General features: G+C 36.9%; 1 protein-coding gene and 1 pseudogene across 16 annotated transcripts in view; both read right to left on the bottom strand.

Annotated features, from left to right (window-relative positions):
* The window catches only part of TENM3 (teneurin transmembrane protein 3), a 2,735,422-nt gene that overhangs the window by 242,175 nt on the left and 2,478,340 nt on the right, over positions 1 to 14,907 (bottom strand). The gene's annotated exons all lie outside the window — the stretch shown is intronic.
* On the bottom strand, positions 13,895 to 14,006 carry LOC112439770 (U2 spliceosomal RNA; annotated as a pseudogene).

The raw sequence follows: 14,907 nt of genomic DNA, 5'->3' as shown, positions 1-14,907 counted from the left end.
GTGTTGTTGTGTTGAGAAGTTGCGCTCCATGTTGCACCCCCCACAAAGCTGGATATAATAACAGAAACAAAAGATGAATCAGGGTGTGGCAAGATCTTGCCCCTTTTCCAGGAGGGTAAAGTAGCACAGGATAGGAGTAAAGGTGGCTGTGCAGGGTGTTCAGTCAGATGAAACTGAGACAGCCTCAAAGTGGCAGCCTGCTCCAACCCCAACCCCCACTATGCCCATGGTGTCACGGTGGAGCAGCCATACATTTTCTTGAGTGAAAAATGGCACGGAAATGACTACGAGAAGAACAGAGTTCAGAAAGGGTCTTGTGATGAGTGTGGACACATGAGGCAACAGCGGCTGGAACAACAGAACTATTTCTCACAGTTGTGGAGGATAGAAGTCCTAAAAAATAATTGTGGTTAGGACTTCAACATATAAATTTGAGAGGACACAATTCAGCATATAGCACTCACCATCCTGTGACACTTTCATAATCTCGTTCCTAGGATGGGATAAGTTAATAAGAAACTCTGATTTGACTGTGTCTACTTAATGAGTTTCTACCACTGGTTGGAATAGTGGCTCAAAATTAAAACTTAGTTCACTTAAAATAATAGACGTTTATGTTTCTTATACAGCCTAAGGTTGCCTAGACAATCTTACTCTCACATACATTTTGTGAAAATGCAATCAATCTTTATATTAAGTTTGACAAATTGCTTTATCTATTCCACAATAGAACATAGGTATTTTTCTCAAGTTAGGGTGTGTAACTGTCTATCTGTCTATCTATCTATCTGGATATACACAGTATTGTTTATATACATATATGCACAATATGTCTTATATAGGTTGGTGCAAAAGTAATTGCAGTTTTGCTATTACTTTTAATGGCAAAAACAGCAATTACTTTTTCACCAACATAATATATACTTGTGAAGGTTCCTTCTTTTATAACAACTGTATAGTATTATGACACAGCATGAATTCCCTTTTGATGGGCATTTAGGTTGTTTCTAATATCCATGTAATACTTAAATAATCCCTTACATAACTATTCTATAGAATTCTACAGGATCCATTCAGAGAAATGAAAAACTGAAATTGTTTATCCATATAAACAATTCTGGCAGGTACTGACAAAAAGTCTTCCCATTAAAATTTTTGTATGTTTTCATCATAAAATATTACACTTTCAGTGCAAACATTTAGAAAAAACAAAACTACAGAAATCTAAAGAACACTAGGAAAAGAGAAAAACTAAAACTATCCATAATCCATTACCCAGGGAAAATTTGGTTTGTTTCTTTCCTTTTTTTTTTAATATACAAATATCATCAAAATCAAGATTGTACTGCATAGTTCTGCTTTGCTATCTTCCTTGTATCACTAACATGAGCATTTTCCTATGCTATTCTATATTTGGAGGGATTTTAAAAATTGTAAAGAGCTATTATCAGTTAATTTTTAAAATCATTTTTATTTACATATTATTTATATATTTATAATTTTAAATTTTGAATTCATAAATACAATTTTTAATAAATTTACAGAGCTCTACAAACATCATCCAATCCAATTTTATAAATTCCCATCAATGTTTTGAGTCTTAGTTTGTCTTTTTTTTCCATTATTAATTATAATTCTTAAATCCTCTTTGGTTTTTAAATTTGCCTATCACTTTTCTGCCCATTTGTAGACAGTAACAGCAAAGGCCAGAATTTAAGACCCGTTGGAAATGTTCCTCAAATTAAACCGTGCATTCTTCACGCAGGACCAGTTCTCTGGCCACGAACGGAGAGGAATGGATGTACTCTATCCTACACTACTTCTAAAATACGTACATATGTCAACACTCAGACCTTACGCCAAATAGAGACTATCTCTAAAACATTTGTCTCCTCTGAGGAGTTGTATCTTTGCCCATTTACTTCTCCACTGTTCGTTATATTGTTATTTAGTATTTTCTTTTCCCCTTCTCTTTCATTCAAGCAGGATCTGTTCATTTACGATGTCCTACTGCCTTGTTTCCCTGTGGCACCACCATCAGAACTGCTGCTATAGATGTGGTGCTATCCCATGGGAACTGGAGAAGCAGCATGAAACAGATGTGATACTTGTCGGTTTTATTCCTGCTGCTCCTGAGAAGGAAGTCCTTTGTTCAAGAACAGAGCAGGCATGACCACCCACTGACGGCATTAACCAGCAGGAAAGAAAAAGGGAAACTGTGCCTTTGCCTCTCTTGACAACTTCTCTTCCCTAGCAGAGTGACTGCATTAGCTTCACTGTTGCTTCTGCTGGCATTACTGGGAAATCACTGTTTGTAGGAGAAGCAGCAGAGGGGGCACTGAGCTCAAGGGAATAACGAAAGTTTTGAAATACTGAATGGCTGTATCACCTTGGGAATGGAATCTACTCTCGAGTTAATGTTAAAGAGGAAATTTAAGAAAAAATTGTTAAACACACATTATTATTCCAATTGGCCTTCACACTTCAGTTTTTTAGTTTTCTTGTCTTTTAATAAATAAAAGTGTATATATGTGGGGGTGTGTGTTTGCATTAAACTACTTTTGCAGTTTCAATTCAAGTAACGTATTCCTGTGTACTGCAATGTTGCCAGGATTCAGGGTGTGTGCGTGTGATTGTGATGTACTGTTGTGGGGATAGTTACTCTTTTTTTTAAAAAAAAAAAACTTTTTTTAATTTTTAATTTTTATAGGTACATAATAGGTCTATATACTTGTGGGGTACATGAGAAGATATTTTGATACGGGGATACAATGTGTAATAATCACATCAGGGTAAATGGGTTATCCATCATCTGAAGCATTTATTCTTTGTGTTATAAACAATCCAATTATATTCAATTATTTTAAAATGTACAATTAAATTATTATTGACTACAGTCACTCTGTTATGCAATCAAATACTAGATCTTATTCATTCTATTTATTTGTACCCATTAACCATGGGGCTAGTTACTCTCTATAGAATGTATAAGGATTCTTAATTCTCCATTTCTCAAATTAAATTTCAATAAAAGCAAGAGGTGTAAAGAAACTGTGAATGAAATAAAGCTTAAAATGACCGTGGAATGAAAAAATGTTATAAAAAGAATACAACAAACGTTGGGCATTAAAAAAATCAATAGAAAATCTCAAAGTTTATTACAGGGTGCTTGCATAAGGTAAGCATTTTTCTTCTCAATTCAGCTCTCATGTTGCCATTTTCTGGTTTTGCCATTAGAAAGTAATCCTAGAAAGGCAGGTAAATATGTTCAGGAGAACAAAAGTTTGAATTCTAAATAGAACAAAGAATCTTTTGATTAGTGGTTACTATTTCATTGTAATTAAACAAAAGTAGTATGATCTGAGTAAGGACCAAAGAATAAGGAACTCCTCATTTCTATGGAAACAACGAAAATTACTCCTTTCAGCAGTGTTAGGGCAATCTTTGCATTATACCACTTTTGACAAATTTAATTCAAATAATTCTCTCCTGAGCATTGTATTGTTCTCAGGATTAATTAATATCTACAACATAAACTGCTTTTAAAATGTCAGTTAATGTAAGCGCTATAAAATATTTTGGTTGGATGGACACAATAGGGATTGATTTTCAAAAAAAAAAAAAAAAAAAAAAAAATCCCGAGGAATAAAGAGAAAAGAAAGAAAGAAGAAAACAGAAAATGCAAAGAATAATGTGAAAGAATAATTTAACTGGGTTGGAAACTCAGTGGTCACAGCTGACACCCTGGAAAATTATGATGCCAATGAAATTGCATTAAATTCCAAGCCCCATTGGTTATACCTTAAATAACCATAAGGGTGGATCAGCATGGGCATTTGGATTATTCTTTTACATCATAATTTTGGATAGGATACTTTTCTCTGTGAAACTATCAATTTTACCCTCTTTGGAATTATAACATCTCCAATAAGGAAACATTAGGCTTTAAAGCTTCTCTGGAAGAAGCATAAAAACTGATTTATATCTAATGACAAACCAGGACAAGGGATCTGAGAGCTGATGCCACAGAAATATAGAGTTATTGTTTACATTAGGAGAAATACTTTAATGCATGCCATTTTGTGCTATAATAAGATTAAAATTGTTATCTTTTTTGTTTTGTTGCATTGATGAGATTAATACCAATTGTCTTCACTGAAGAATGACTACAGAGGCCTTTTTATGCATTTATATCCCCAATCTACTTCCTCTTACTCAACTGATATACAGTATCTTTTAAGAAACAACATCTTTCAGCTTTGCCATTTTTATCCCTTCATCTAGAGTAGCCTGCTGGCAAATCAGCGGCATGTCAGAAACGGGTGAGGAACATGAAGATATACAAGTGTGAATTTCATGAGGCCTGATGCTCCTACCATGCCATGTATTTTTGGCCACTAAAACACTACAAATTCTTAGCTTCAACACCCCATGTTGTGCATCTCATCCCAGTAGCAATTACAGCTAGAGTCCAGCTGTAAAAACCTGATGGAGATGCTGTGCACATTCAAAGAACCAAAAGCACAATTCATTAGGAGTGCATCACTTGTTTTCCAAGCGTTTTCGCTACAGGCACGCACTGGCAGGGCAGGGCCATTCCCATTCTTTCCTCTTGTGCACTCCATCGAGGGCAAACCACTGCAAAGTAACCCAGAAACTCACGATTACCTCAGATGCCATTTAAACCCTTCCTTCATGCATTCAAGGGAAGGAAATCGGATCGTAGCCGTAGATGAAAGCAGAAGGTATCGGGCAAGTTCTCTCTCTTTCTAATACCCCAAAGAAACGGAATCAATCAGATCAAGCGGGAAGTAAACTAGGACTGCAACTGAGTAACGGGCAGGTTAGACATTTTGATAGTTCTATATATTTACTCAGAAGGAAATCAGTGTAAACATGTATGAATGGTAGAGAGACATCTAGGTAAAAGTGTTTCTGAGGCACATAAAGGGTACCTGAGGGACAGAACCACATCAGAAGTGATTCTGAATCTCAGCTGGGCTGGTGACAGTGCAGCAGCTGGAGGTTGGGGGAGAGAGCACAGATAAGAATCTGTGGGATGCAGAAAGGGAGACTGTGTAGTTTGAACTTCAACTCCAAAATGTTGTACCCTGTGGCTTCTATTTAAGCATCACTGGCTAGAGACTATATGTAGATTCAATCAACAGAGCAAGGGCCAAATTCATCAATAAAAAAGACCATTAGCACATGGATTGATAGGATCTTGCTTAGGGTTCCGTAGAAATGAGGGCTCATCTGTTAGCTCAAATAAGGCCCCTGTCCTTTTTTAAAATGAAACAAGTATTTGAAAATGTTAAGAGCTGAGCCCTGGTTTATTTGAACAAAATGTGAAAAATAAACACAATTGTAGAAATTCAAGTACATCACAGTTTACTTACAGACAATAATGATTCTAATGAAGCTCAGAGTACTTAGTTCACACACACGAGTGATCTGAGTTGGACAGGAATAATAAATAGGGTCCCAGTTAACAAATGCGCTAACCATTAATATCCTTTTGAAAGCCGCAGTTTGCTCTGACCCTATGAACAGGATTGGTTTATAAACAGGTAATAATTAGATACAATGTTGAGTAGAAAAAGTCATTGAATTTTGATTTTACATGAGATTTTATAATTTTGTTTTAAAGTTCTCCGAAAAAAGCTCCACAAAAAAACAAATACAGAACCTAGGACAATCTTGTAGAAGAAGAAAATGTCTGGTAACCGTATTTAGCAGCTGGTTTTCAGTACACATTCGATGTATGATTTTAAAAACTGGCTGCAGGAATGAATGAACTCCTGATCAGATGAATACTGCCCCTAGGGTAACCTAATGCACATCCCTCTTGCCTTCCCTTGCCTGTCTTCTAGGGAGTCCACAATGTGTATGCATATTTTACCTAGTTCAGCCTGAGTCAGGCTATTGAGATGTTTTTGTATGCTTTTCTCTGCCTATTCTTTATATAGTAACATGGGGTTGATATGCCAGCACTTCAGTCTACGTAGGAGTGGGTCATCGTCATTTCAGTGTTTGCTTTATAATGCAACGTGGGTGCCCTCTTAAGATTTCCCAAATGAATTCAACAAAGTGCTGGCTACAGGGGAGTGGGAAGGGGAAGACACTTGTAAATTGGTCACTTTAAGCTTCACTATGTAAGTAAAACTTATAAGAGATAAGCTACCATTCTCTAAATATAAAGTTTTAAATAATTCTTTAGAAAAGAAAAATTTTATTTTTTAAATAGGACAATTCCTCTTTATGAATTCTCATGACCAAATGATTTCACTAATTACTTTGTTGTATTCAATTTTGGGATAGTTTGCATAGTTGAGTTTGTAATGCAATAAACTATGCCTGAATGGTCTGTTTACTCCTGAAAGGACTTGTCTCTGAAATGCACAAAGTGGCAAAAAGCCAAGGGAAGCTGGTGCTTAAGCAACCAAGAATGAGCAGTGCCTGTGTGCATTGCAATCTCAGCCAACCGAAGTAAATGTTATTGGAGTTTTTGTGCTGTAAAATTGCTGCTTTCATGCCCACTGCATCTGACAATAGGAATCCTTGGTCTACTAGGAAGGTGGGAGGTTGTTGTGCCTTCTAGCCAGATTCCTACATTCCTAAGAAAAGGGCTGGGAAGTGGGGTAAAACTTCTGTTGTTCCTAATGGGCTAGGGACAATGAGACTCAAGTTGGTGGCATATTTGGTCAGAGAAAGAGACTAAACAACAAAAAAAGTACTAATATTACTTTCTGCATTAAGCATTAGGACCTGGGAAGTTATTCTTTTAGAGAAACTCTTCAGTGTTCGTAGAAAAAAAAAAAAAAAGTAATTCCAGAGAGTAGTGGATTAATGACTTAAGTTTTTAATTTTCAGGAAATTTAAAAAAGCACATTTTACAAATCATAAAATCAAGATCAATAAATACATTATTGCATTTTGAAGGGAAACCATTTAAAACCCATATAAATGCATTTCAGTTAATATGTGCATTGGGTTTTCTTGATGTACTGAGTCTTTCTTGACATGGTATTTATTTGTAAGGCTGTTTAGTTAATAGCACATTCATTCAGTGCTCACTTACTGAGCACCTACTTGAACCAGGCCAAAATTTCATCACCAATGCTGTAGTTTTAAATGTACTTTAGGTCCCAAATCAATGTTTAAGCCCCAAACCATACAAATAATCTTTTTGTTTAAATATATTGAAAAAAATTTTTAAAGCATCCACTGCTACTTCTAGGCAACTATTTTTTTTCACAATTATACTAACATAATGTCTACCATATAAGCATAATATTTTAAGTAAGACTTACATAGTATTACAGTTAATGGAGGAGCAAGATTCAAACTATATTTCTTGATTTTAAAAAACCCAAACCTCTATGATAGTTGTCACTGGTTGCAACACACAGTTAAATTTATGCCTGATATAAAAAAAAATGTACTGAACAATACAGAATGATTTGGACTCGCTTGCCTCCTTCAGTCATAGACTAATTCTATTAGAATGGTTTTTATGTTAATTATGTCCTTACTTTCCTAAATATACATTTTCAGCATGCACTCACATGGCCATTAATGCGAGCTAAGTAAGGAACCACGTTCACTGATTTCTTTTTTTGGAAGACAAGGAATATTACTACATCGTATGCTTGAGGCATGAAAAATAAAGAGACCACAATAGTTCCGCCTCCCTACCCCCTCTTTTCCTTAACCTTTCAAGCTGCTCACTACTCTGGCTTTAGAGAAACGTACATCATGCGAAAGGAAAAAAAAAAAAGCTTAAAAGGAAACGGACAGAAGTAGAAATAGAAAATTAAAGCTGCGAAAAGACAAATTAGACACTGCCCCCTCTCTTCCAAGTACTCTTGATTCTGGTGACATGGGCTTTGTTTCAGAATTCTTTTGATTATTTTTTTTCTCTATGACTTTTAAGTAAATGAGCATTTGAACTGCCACTTAATAATCCTAAAATCTTGGGCAAATTATTTAACCTCTCCATGCTACATATTTTTCATCTGTAAAACAAGGTTAATGATAACAAAGCCTCAAGACTATGAACATTAAATTGAATATCACACACACACACATATGCACACACACACACACACACATATAAATACACACACATACAAATTGCCTGGCACACAGGCTTGCTCAAAGTAGGCACCCAATAAAACTTAGTTTCATTTCCCTCTTTTCCTGATGCATTTACATTACTATCATGTAGAAAACTGTAATTCTTGGTAAAATATGAATTACAAGGATAATGTAGTTCAACTAATTGTTCAATCACACTATAAAACTTGATTTTCACAAGACAGCGGTCAGATGGGATGAGGTCAGTTAGTTATCACTCGGCAAAAGTTGGAATATTTAAACTGAGCAAGCATGCATTTTTCCTCTATCAGAAGAACAGTACAAATAGAGCTTTGGCATTGCAACTGAGAAATAAAAACACGAAAGAAAAGATTAATCAGATGAAGGATGAAGAAGAGATAAAACTCAGCTGGTCATCAGAAAGCCTTTGTTATATTTAAAATGTTTCTAAGCATGAGGAGAAGCAATTATTATCCCTTTTTAGCTAAGGAATAAATTTTTGTCAGGTTCTATGTATGTACTTACACTTGCGTCTGAGATTGGCCACAAGTAATACAGCACAGAAGGTTTCCATGAAGAAAAAAACTGAGATACCTTCCTAAGTATATTACTGAATACTAGATTTCAGTGGCTGTAGAGTAAGGGAAGAGACATAAAATTGTTCATTCGGCAGAGAGAAAAGATTGAGTTAAGGGGTCTTGTGCTTTGAGAAAATTTGGCACCTGAAGTGAAAGGGCTTAAAAATCAGAGGCTTTGAAAAGTTAAATCACAATGCAGATGGACCCTAACTCTCCATTTTCTTTGAAGGTTTAGATAGTAACCCGAGTTATCAAGCTGCTGTGGTCTGAAAAAGTGCTGTAAACGCTAACGGCAAGAATGCCTTTCAAATCTAAAGGAGAGGAGGCATTAACTCTTAGTAGACAACGTCCCTAGCAATATGCAACCGAGCAAAGGAATAAGAAACTCTTTAAAAATAAGCTTTCATTATGCTCTTAAGTTTATCTCTAGTAAATGAGTTTCAATTTTCTTTTTTTTTTAATTTTATTATTATTATACTTTAAGTTCTAGGGTACATGTGCACAACGTGCAGGTTTGTTACATATGTATACATGTGCCATGTTGGTGTGCTGCACCCATTAACTCGTCATGTAGCATTAGGTGTATCTCCTAATGCTATCCCTCCCCCTCCTGTCACCCCACGACAGGCTCCAGTGTGTGATGTCCCCCTTCCTGTGTCCATGTGTTCTCATTGTTCAATTCCCACCTATGAGTGAGAACATTTCAATTTTCTAAACGATTTATGAAGACTATAGAAGCACTGCTGGGCGTGGTGGCTCTTGCCTGTAGTCCCAGCTACTCTGCAGGCTGAGGCAAGAGGAAGCCTTCAGCCCAGATGCTCGAGGCTGCAGTGTGCACGATCACACCTGTGACTAGCCCTTGCACCACGGCCTGGGCAACACAGTGAGACCCTGTCTAAAAAAGTAAAACAAAAAAACTATTTAAAGATTACAAAAGCAAATTACGATATATTTACAAGAGGGCTGCCCTTGCTGTGACCATTTGCTTTTTACTGATTCAGTATCATGCATGTCCTGGAACCAAGTGCTGGCTCTCTCCCTAGTCAAGCTCTATAATTTTCTGAAAGATGATACAAAAACTTGAACACTCTTTTTCTGTTAATCCCTAAATTCAGTCACAGTTTAACTTGGGAAAACAAAAAATACTTTATGTAACTTAAAAATACCCTTTAAAAATGTCAGGACTACATTCATTAAGAGGACCCATATTAAAATAACTCCTGCGTTCCTAGACTCTCAAGTCTAACCTTAGTATCTCATTCTATAATTTCATCCACTTCTTCTTTCCCATCTTTGGCCAACGCTAGAACTAGATGGTCATCATCCATTACATCTTCAAAAATGATTAATGTATCTCCCTTTAGCTTTCTCTCCTTTCTGTTAAATAATTCAATTCTTCTTGAGTTCTTTTCGTGAGTCTCATTTTCTAATCCTTTAATTAGCTTGGTAGCTCTCAGAACACTCTTCAACTTTCAGAATGGTACAGCAAAACTGAATTCGGATAAAGGTTCAACTAATGCAAAATAAAATAGTTTAAGTATCACAGAGTAAGACTGAAATATCCTGGAGGGTAGGAAACAAAGTCTTGTACATCTTTGCAGCATCTGAAACATAAGGAGATGTTCAGTAAATGAAGAATTAATGGGTTGACAATCATTGGAACTCCAAATTCACCCACTACTAGAAAGCAAATCAAGAGTTAACTTTTTTTCTTTTGTAGAGGTGGTGGCGGGGAGGGCATCTACTCCGTTGCCCAGGCTAGTCTTGAACTCCTGGCCACAAGTGCCTCAGCCTCCCAAAGTGCTGGGATTACAAGAATGAGGCACCATGCCCAGCAAGTTATTATTTTTAAGTCATGGAACAAGAAAGGAGAAAAAAGCTAACTCTAGAAAAGTTGCTGTCAGGCCCCAAGCTGATGAACAGTCTTGTCACTCCCAAATGTTACATATCATTTAACTTTTTTTTTTTTTTTTGAGACAGGGTCTTGCTCTGTCACCCTGGCTGGAGTGCAGTGGTGTCATGATGCAATCACAGCTCACTGCAGCCTCAACCTCCCAGGCTCAAGCAATCCTCCTGCCTCAGCCTCCTGAGTAGCTAGGACTTACAGGCATGCACTACCACGCCTGGCTAGTTATTTTTTGTAGGGATGGGGGTCTCACTATGCTGCCAAGGGTGGTCTCAAACTCCTGGCCTCAAGCGATCTTCCCAGCCTGGCCTCCTGAAGTGCAGGGATTACAGGTGTGAGCTACTGTGCATGGCCCATTTAACTTTAAATACAGTAAAAGATGCAACTTTAGAATACCACTACACAATTATCAAATTCCACTGGTCTGCATAATGAACAGGGGGTCATATTAAGTCAGATAAAATAGTAATGATGGCTTGGTTGACTCTTATGAAATTATATTTATAATTTTAATTTTATTCCTATATTATTATCTCTCTCTTTTGTACAATTTATAATAGATTCATTGCACTTTATTCAGGCCTTTTCTAATCATCACAGTTTGAAAAGTTATTTCTTCATGCAAATTCACGTAATTGACCATGTATTTATTTCTTCACATAGTTTACATAGTTATCCTACCACCACTGCTGTTATATTTCTTTGAAAACTGTTTATTAACATGGACTAACATTAGGTATGGACCTAAAAATCAAAGTCAGAAAATTTTAGCTGAGAGCTCTGGGAAAAAGGGACAATTTCATCATCTTCGTGTTATTATGGACAAATGAAGGGACAATTATACATATAAGGTTTTTTTTTTTTTTAGATGGAGTCTCACTCTGTCGCCCAGGCTGGAGTCAGTGGAGTGATCTCAGCTCACTGCAACCTCCACCTCCCGGGTTCAAGTGATCCTCCTGCCTCAGTCTCCTGAGTAGCTAGGATTACAGGCAGGCACCACCATGCCCAGCTAATTTTTGTATTTTTTAGTAGAGATGGTGTTTCACTGTGTTGACCAGGCTGGTCTCAAACTCCTGACCTTAAGTGATCCACCCATCTTGGCCTCCCAAAGTGCTGGGATTACAGGCGTGAGCCACTGCTCCCAGCCAAGGATTTTTTTTGTGACAGAAACTAAATCATCTCCCAACTGGTTTACTCCCTAAAGCACTGCTTAGCCCCTTTGGTAGAAGTTGAAAATAACATCTTTCCTTCCCAATCCCAATGCCTCAGGATATGTTTTCATTCAACAAACATTTAGTAACTGCTCTGTGTTAAGCACTATATTAAGTATTGAGGTTAAAAAAAATAGATATCTTCTATTTTAACCTCATATAGTTCACTTTAAGGGAGCACAGATTTACAGTGATAGAAGATCCTCCACAAATCCCTGGTGTTAGAAGCATTAATAACTTGTCTCTAGTGATGAACACCCAGAAAACCCAAAAAGAAATATTTTAAGCAAGCTTCAGAGGCTAAGAATTAAAGTCAGAATAAGGTTTCACAGAACAAAATTAAGCATGAGTCCACCAGATGTTGAAATTAACATCTGCAAAGGATGCTACCACCTGAGAGAAAGGACACAGATTTATTAGAGCAGTTGAGAAAAACAATAGGAGTGACTTCAGGATCTGTGACCCTAGTGTTAAATCTTAGTAAACAGAGAGACGTACAGTGAACCAATATATGTAATTATTCTGTGGATTACATCTCCACAAATAGGTCTGTAAGAATAGCTACTTTTCATTTATTTTGTGAATCAAAGTATACTCTAATTCTTAAATTCTGTATTTAAATTTGTAAATCAATGTACATACATACATATGACTACAAGAGCTATTTTAGGAATTGCTATTTTCTGTTCTCAAACCCATGTTAACATTTTATGCTGACTTTTTTTAAACGTAAAATTTCCACATAATTTTATGGTCATCTTGGTTAATGTTTAAAATGTAACTCCATAAAATAACAGACACTGGTTTTGAGCGGAATTTTTATTAGACCTTCAATTATTTTCATACACAAGTAAGACTCCAATACATAATTGTCATGCCAAAGGATTTCCATTTTGACTTCCCATTAAGTATGAAAAAACCAATTGCAATTTCTAAATGAACCCAAAATTTCTTATTTTCTTGCCTAGATATAGTTCTCTATAGTCAGACTAAATTAAAAAGGGAAAAAAGTCAATTTATAATGCGACTGCAAAACTTCTTCCACAACCCTTACTCTATCTGTCCTTAATGCCCTAATGTTTTTAGCCATACTTGACAGATTACAAGTATCCTATGTTTCTTTGTATTATTAGAAAGGCCAATTCTTCTAAAGAAGAATGCATGATATTTTGAAAGAAAATACTTCTGAAAGGATCTCAAAGGTGGAGAAAATTAAGCAAAGAAAACACTTCAAAAGCAGGCTCCTCAGTGAAAAGTGCTGGGCCCTGGAAGCGTGACTGGAACAATGGGTGGACTGCTTCTGCGGTCCTCAGATGCTGACAAGCCTAACATTTGCTTTCCAACTCTCTACAAGAACACACATTCCTAATCCCAAAAACACCAAAAGCTAAGCGCTTAAAGAGTTCTGAAATCCGATAAGATGGGCTGGAAAACTCAAACAACACACTCTTTCCTATCCAGAGGGATTTTTATGCTATTATAGACTTCATCTTAGAGTGGTAACTACTCCACTCAACTTTTAATGGAAAGGAACGAAAAGAAAATGCTTTAGTTTTAAATTTGTGAGTTTCCAAATCGTGAATTTTCCTTTGAACAGTATTAATTCTTTGAAGTGAACTTTTTTGGTCTATAATTACTGTGCTGACATTTTACTTGACCGTAACATCTACCAGCATGCACACAAGCATGCACACATGCACACATCCCAGAATAATACATGGTTCCAGGGAAATTTACATTTTCTGCAGTGTCACCGGACACATTAGAATTATATCTGGGGCCGACTTTAAAATTCTATCTTACCTTAAAAAGGCTACTGCTCACTTAGTTAAGTTATTGCTGGACTGCCAAGTAAGAGAGAAAAAAACCACATCATCTCTGTTTTCCATTTGGTAAAAGTAAATGACAGGTTCTGTAGAAAATATCATAAAGCAATCATAAAAATAAGAGTCTAGTTGCCATGGTAGGGGATGGGGAAGGGTGGGAAGAGGGGATGCATAGCATAAGAATAGAGTAAGAAAAACGGAGAGGGATTTCAGGGAGTGCTGATGCTTCTTTTTTAAAACAAGGTTGGCAATTGAAAGTGACTGCTGTGTTAAGAAAGATCCCAAGACTGTCTTTGCACTCAGTAGGAAACACTGCAATCATCCATTATTAAACTGGTAAGAACAGACAGTACACTTGATCTTAGCCAAAAGGCTGAGAAGTGGTGATCCATTATTGATGTCTGTTGTAAGTATTGGAGGTGGGAGTGTTAACAAATGTCCCACACGTTTGCCACCTCTGGAGTAGAACATCTACATCAGGTGACTAACCAATGAATGCCAGAACCAACAGGCTCACCCGGCCTTGGGGTCATGGAAGTGTTCCTCCCCCAGGTAGAGTTGCCTCGGCCTGTGCACTCCTTGCTTTTCAGTCCAAAGCTTTAGTGATCTGTGTTGGAGTTAAGAGTCTGGGTTCTACGTATGGACGTTCTTCAAGTTCCTAAAACCGTGTGTTTACTGTGAACATTGTGCAACTCAAGGCAGCTCATATTTTCATAAAATGAGGAAAAGCTGGGTTTGGATTGGAAAAATTCTAAACATGAGTCATGGGCGGTCTTTTTCTATTCTGATCAGAGATGAGAAGGGAATATTTTATTTTCTGAGACAGGGTCTCACTGTGTTGCCCAGGCTGGAGCACAGTGGTATGATCGTAGATCACTGCACCCTCCACCTCCTGGGCTCACAGGATCCTTTCCACCTGAGCCTCCCAAGTAGCTGGGACTACAGGTGTACACTACCATGCGTGGCTAATTTTTTTATATTTTATTTTTGTAGAGATGGGGTCTCACTTTGTTGTCCAGGCTGGTCTCAAACTACCGGGCTTAACTGATCCTCCCACCTTGACCTCCCAAAGTGCTGGGACTCGAGGCACGAGCCATCGTGCCTGGCCTTGGAATTTTTTTTCAGAGAGATGGCAAATGATTGGGTTAGAAAAAGAAAACAATTTCTGTGGCTACAATAAAGCATTTATTTCTTCTCCATGCCTTAATATCTGTAGTGATAAAACATTCCCAGAAAATTTTAAATAAGGAGCTATCAAGGAGCAAGTTTAAAATATGATTTTGGTT

Source organism: Pan paniscus, chromosome 3 (assembly GCF_029289425.2).
Source record: "Pan paniscus chromosome 3, NHGRI_mPanPan1-v2.0_pri, whole genome shotgun sequence".
NCBI lineage: Eukaryota > Metazoa > Chordata > Mammalia > Primates > Hominidae > Pan > Pan paniscus.
The sequence above is the reverse complement of the archived record's forward strand: the minus strand, read 5'-3'. Positions and strand labels throughout refer to the sequence as shown.